Raw genomic sequence first — 6,874 nt, forward strand, 5'->3', positions numbered from 1 at the left:
ATGAAAATATACTGTATGACTATCGATCCCCCCCCCCCCCACCGGGAAAGATGCTAAAGAAGGAGCTGATTATAGAGGCCATAGCCTGTGTTCAGAAATCATCCTAAGGTATGAATGCACTACATGAAAAGGATCCTTTGCAGACCACCATCAATTCTTTTAATCAAATAACTCTTATTGCCAGGTATTATGGCATATTTATACCCATTTAATACGGATATCTTTATTTTAATTACAGATATCTTCAATTGATTTTGAATAAATATGTCTTTGAATTTAGAAATGTAACAATTCTGTATTTTACAGATATCTGTAATATATTACAGATATTTATATAATACTATACTTATAGCAATAAATATAGATATCTGTATTTTATAGTTTCAATTCATTTATTTGCATTTTTACATCCACAAACAAGGATCGATAGCAAATTACAAAGATAACATTACATGTATAACACAATAACAATAAAACAAGAACAACTTATGCATTTAGCAAGCCCGCTTTCCTCAGTTCAAACGACTTTTTAATGAAGAGGCCCAAATCCTGCAGAAGTTGTGGTTCATTAGATGACAATAACTTTATTAAATTTTCATAGTCTGTGAACATAGAATCAATGTTGTATTTAGATAGAAAACTTTTTCTTTCAGTAGAATTTACTGTACACTGGAGGATGAAGTGAGCTTCATCCTCTACAATATTGCAAAATTTGCATAACCGGTGCTGGCGAGGTATCTTTTTTGTCCTACCAGCTTCAATTTCTAGGTTGTGATTGCTGATCCGAAGTTTTGTCAACAATTTTCGATATTCAAAATTTTGCAAAGAGAGATAATATTCCTCTTTATAGTTTTGTTTAAGTTTACTATATAGAAGTAGCTTATTACTACAATCTAAAAGCTGCATTTTGCTTGAGAAAATAATGTCAAATCTGCCATGTATGAATCTTTTTAACGACCGTTTTAATCTGGCCTGTGCCTTCCTACTGAATTTTCCCCTTTTAATGTCAAATATGATGTTATTTTCGTTGATAATACTTGATACGTATGAATACCACGAATATGATCCACTTTCATGAATATTTTTGACTGACCTTCAAAGCCTCTTTTACAAGATTATTAATGTCATCTTGTGATATTCTAGCCAAATAACACAATGCTTGAGTATTAATGAAACAGTCTAGTGTATATTGTCCTAATTCAGCCCTGGAAGCAGCATTTACTGCATATTTTCCAACCCCAAGGGCCATTTTGCAAAATTTTAAATTTATTTGTTCAAATGGCGTTTTATCTATTATTGAAAATTTGTCAAATGTTGAATTATTCACATGCGCTCTTTTACTTGCATTTGCAATTTTACTGTAAAAGTCAGCATACCATATTTCAGAATTATATGTTAAGATTGGTCTGACTAAAGAATTATACAACTTTTTCCAGAGCCATATGGGCATATCAGCTATTTTATTTAAATATTGCTTAATTGAAAACAGAACTTTTCTACTTTTTACACTAAGTTCCTTAGCAGCTAGCATGAATTTACCGTTGTTACATAAAGTTGTACCTAAATATTTATACTCAGAGACTTGTTCAATTTCCTGATTTTTAAACATAAACGGTTTCACATTATGTTTGGTTTTTATATTTTTCTGCCTAGTTTGGAAAATCATCGTTTTTGTTTTTTTAGAATTTATTGAAAGCTGCCATTTTTCACAGTAGTTTTCCAATTCAATTAATGATTGCATATGAAGATATTTAAGAGTATATATTGTTAATTCAGATATCTGAATTTGTGAACTGAAGAAATAAAGATAAATGGGTTTAAAATCAGAAAATGGATTGAATTCTTCTGCCCATTCATATATGAATATGAATCTATTTGTGGACATGCAAGTACCCTTTCCAAACTTGTTTTATTTCCTATTACTGGAAGATGCCACTTAAAATATATTCATTTAAGGATGTATATATGACCACATGTTGTGGTTGATCATAACTTATAACTATGGCTTAAATTATACCTTACAGTTACAGGTTTCATTTAAATCATAACACCCAGTCACATTCCCAGCTCCTCCATATCTATTTAGTGTTCCATAAACAATTAATTTACAACACTCCACATGTGGTTACATGTATGTTATAAGTTTAGGCCTACAAGTCCAAATAACAATAACTAGTGTATGTACAGTAAAACATTTCATAACAAACACTCTTACAATTAAGTTCAATAACACAGTAATTTTCAGTCCCTGTCAATATTCCTACACAATATCTGTAATATGTGTTTACATATAATGGGTTTGGGTTTCATTTGTTTAACCTCCTATTAACAGTCAGGGTCATGTTAGGACGTGCCAGGTTTGTTGGTGGAGAAAAGCAGGAGTACCCGGAGAAAAGCCTCTGACCAGCGGCCTGTACCTGGCATTACCCGGATTCGAACTCGTGACCCAGTAGTGGAGGGCTTGTGGTATTAAGTCAGAGACATCATAACCACTTGGCCACCGCCGTGTGCATATAACAAACTACTGAAAGTATATTTGTATAACAAGGTTGTTTTGTTGTTCTCCAGAGGTTAATTATAACCATGTTTTTTCCACAGGGGGCCAACTCAATGAAAATGGATATTGTCATACATTTTTTGTGTTTGGTGGATGGACTGATGAGTATATATGACAGTCATGTGAATTTTTTTTGGAAAATATGGGATTTGAAAAATTATTAAAAAATCGGGATATTTACTATAAAACAGAGATAGTAAATATCCCGATTTTTTAATAATTTTCCAAATCTCGTATTTTTTGAAAAAAATCACATGACTGTCATATATACTCATCAGTCCATCCACCAAATACAAAAAAAAAATGTATGACAACATCCATTTTCATTGAGTTGGCCCCCTGTGGTTTTTTCTGTATTTTCCAGTATTAAAAGGTATATATAAATAAGCGAACACCGACGACCGATATGTATCAATTAGACTCCCCAAACTTAATATTTCAAAACCTCATAAGATGATTAGACATGATTTTGGACTTAAAGACCCTACCTATAGAAGTTTCCCTCACATCTGGTAGAGGACACTCTTTTCAGACTCTCCAAGGATCTTTAGGTTATATTTGATTGGCCTAGGACATATAATACAGTATTATTTTTCCAACTTTAACGCATATACTACCAAAGAACCAATATATCACACAAACAATATAGGTTGAATATTAAAAAGTAATAAAATCATAAAACCCCTTTGGGCCGAGACAGGATAACAAACCAAGGAGTAAAATTCAAACAAACAAAAAGTATAAAAATCTTATCCCGAGGGTCGAGATCTCCTGTCTCACCAAAAGAGAGTGAACGATTCTTTTTCTCTTACCCTATGTGAGCATTTGCAAAGATCTTTACTGCCTATTGTATTGTACCTTGGTGAGATTACCTTGTACCATGTTTAGTTGGAGGAAGCTGAATTATACAGAGAAAATCAATAAACCAATGATCAGTACTTTGGTAGCTTGCCTATTAGGGTTCAAACTTGAAACCCAGAGGTGAAGGAGTAGTTGTAATGTTGGAACACCTTAACCACTCTGCCTCAAAATGTTTAAATGTAAAAGTAATCTATTTACTAGAGGACACATCTGATGTACTGTGTTTTTGTGTGCATTTGATAACTATAGTCAAACTTATCTATAATATAGATCTTTCCACTTTATACACAGACTAAATTGTGTTATAAACATCCATTTTAGACACTTAAAAGTCGTTTAAAAATTATAAGCAGGTGGTCTTTATACAGAGATGGTGCTAAGGCAGAATTTACAATAATCAACATCTATATCTCAAATATCGAAACATCTATATATCAAATATTGAAAGAAATGCTGATGCTAAACTGTTTTATTGTTTCAAATTATATTGGAATGATTTCCATGTACAGAATGTACATACACATGTGTTAGCTACAATTTGTACTCCATTCTCTGGTGAGGATTTCATTATACCTGGGTTCCAATGTATCTTGATGCAAGAAAAGTAGGAAGTCATTAGGAATAAAAGAACTATATATTTTGATTTTAATAATGAATTCTGACTCCACATCATTGGTTAGGATGTTTTTGGTGAGTGTGAAAAAGAAAACAGATACTTTGTTGCCTGGTGTGGTTTGATTAGCATGTTTAATAGCTAGGATCGAAGAAATCTGGAGTACCTAGAGAAAAACAAAAACCCCAGCATTAATACAGGAAAACTGCCACAAATGGGATTCAAACTCTGTGACCTTCAGTGTCTTGTTGTATTTTGTCATATCTTAACCATGCACCCAGTCACATGCACTGCATGCAGCTCCAATAGAATGTCTTGTAGTTTGTTGTTTTTTTTCTCTAAAGAATAAACAGGAGTACCGGGTAATAAGTATTTAAATCACATAATACCACAGCTATTTATTACTAAATACATAATTTTAATGTCTTTTTTACATGTATACCAGTACTTGGCTTGAAGGGAAACTATACATACTGTACATATCAAATGAAAACACTTGGACAAGAAAAGTTAACATTTTTGATTTTCCATATACATATGTATTATTAAGTAGGTTGTACCCTGTATGCTAAATTACCTTAAAAGAAATAAGAATCTTTGATTTTAATACTTTTTCTCTTTATTTACTTATCAATTTGGCGATTGATGTTCTATTGAATAGTGAAATCTCAAAGTCACTTAGGTTACTAAAAAGTCTGATGAACTGGTATATGTTTTAGTGACAGTTATTTTACAATATCCAAGAATGGTAGGGCCACTTTTTCGAACTGGACACACATAGGTGTATTAAAAGGTTGTTGCGATGACAAGGGAATCCAGATAGCCTTAAACTTGTGTCTTTTCCATTTATCTTATGCTATGTGCTGTCACATCCAAAACAAACTTTCAAACTTGGCATTCAGTGGTGTCTTTTGATAACTTTTCCTGGAAAGAGAAAATCAAATACTGGTAAACCATTGATCAGTAAAAGCATAAATATTTCAAGCTGTACACTTTACTGTATATTGCACTTTACACTTCTTCGTCACAAACAATCGTCATGCTTTTTTTCATATTAAGTAGTATGTATTTTGTAATATTAATGGAAGCAAATATCTACAAAATAGACAAACTTGGGCAAAACTATAGCTGTTCTTGATCAAGCAAGTGATCTTATTATGACAATTCAAAATAATTCTGACTTAGTCATAAAAAACCTAAACCAGACATTTTAATCACTTAACTTTCCTCAGAGGCTCAGATCATATCAAATGCTTGTTAAGAAAATAATATGCAATGGAAAAAAATGAAGATTTGCTGACACCTTTTCAAGAGACAATATATACATGCACATCTATATAGGCATTCATGTACATTCAGAATCTCCTCCATTATGCGGTATTCATAAGGTTATGTCTCCTCTTAGTTTTGATGACTGCATATATACATGGTGCATCTTTGACATCCCATATTTTGAAGTGATAAGTAATGGCCTTTCCATATGTCAATCTTTATAGGCCTGCAAAACACAAATACCATCAACATTATTTGAAACATAATTGTGCCTATAGGTAAGTTACATTTTGTGATGATCCTGATATCAAAACAGTATTGGACTTGAAGACTGAATAAAAAATAATGTGAACTTATAATAAATGTTCCATACATGCACGCAATAATACATACAATGCAGTATATATATATACATGTATATATTTTTGGCAGAATGTCAAACCCCTGTGCATATACATGTATGTTTTGTTCAGGTATTGTGTTGCATGTATATTACTCTTAGGAATACATTACGCAGTATTATAAATGTAATTGAATAAAATGAAGATATTCACATACAATATTATATAACAATATATACTGTACAGCATAATTGTATCTCTGTCATTCGCTTATAATTCATTTGCATAATATATTTATCAAAACAAGAAGATATTCTTATCTTGTGCATTAATGCAATACAGATATACCATGGATTTAACATTTACATAATCATTTTGAAGTGGTAGTTCTACTGGTACTTTCTGTGTGCCATACTGTTATTCCTCTGTTAAGTGCATATGGATCACCGGATCACCCAAGGAATATACGATCTCATTTCTATGCCGTCTTACTTTGTGATTGTGAAATTAATTCTTTCCTTCTGAAAAAAAATCAAACATCAACATGCAATATCAATTAATATGTCTTTTCAATCATTTACATTGATGCATAGATAAATTACAAGCACTATTAACTAATAATAGTATAAACATATCTGTATATAGTGTACACGAAATGCATATTTAAAACAGAACTCTTAACAAAATAATTATACTTCATTCTTCAGGTTTTAAATTTATTCAAACAAGAACCGCATATATTCACCTGTTTCGCGTGGTCTTCGGAAATACATGTCCCATCTCTAGCTTATCACAAACGCCTTCAGATTTGTATTTCTGGTTCCAGACGCTTTGTTGTGCTAGAACACATCAAACAAAAACGTACTGCGTTCCTTCGTGTTGATTTCATGCCATTTCATGGGCGCAGCCATTTTGGAATATGACGTACACACCACGTGAACATACCACGTGCCCCTCCATGCATGCACTCGAGGTGATATATTTCCGAAGGTTCACGGAAATTACTCCGAGATGTCGCGATTGTCACAGTCACCACAGATCACTCCCACAGATACGGAATGTTACAAAGGGAAGTAACTATATATCTGAAATATGACCACAATAATTCTTCCGTGTTGTTGAAGACGAATGCAATGCATGACGAATTTTAAAAGTTGTTGCAAAAATATATTTCTTGCTTAGCTATTGCATCTATGTGTATACTGTTTGCATATATTTTAGTATAATAAC

At 32.3% G+C, this 6,874-nt stretch overlaps 1 long non-coding RNA gene across 1 annotated transcript; it reads right to left on the reverse strand.

Annotated features, from left to right (window-relative positions):
- Positions 1 to 4,146: 4,146 nt before the first annotated feature.
- LOC138307630 (uncharacterized) lies at positions 4,147 to 6,632 on the reverse strand. The gene is made up of 4 exons (XR_011206025.1): positions 6,390 to 6,632; positions 6,011 to 6,165; positions 5,335 to 5,529; positions 4,147 to 4,955 (listed from the first exon to the last, which is right to left on the reverse strand). It is a non-coding gene; the product is annotated as an uncharacterized lncRNA (long non-coding RNA).
- Positions 6,633 to 6,874: the final 242 nt, after the last annotated feature.

This window comes from Argopecten irradians, chromosome 14, assembly GCF_041381155.1.
Source record: "Argopecten irradians isolate NY chromosome 14, Ai_NY, whole genome shotgun sequence".
NCBI classification, from domain to species: Eukaryota; Metazoa; Mollusca; class Bivalvia; order Pectinida; family Pectinidae; genus Argopecten; species Argopecten irradians.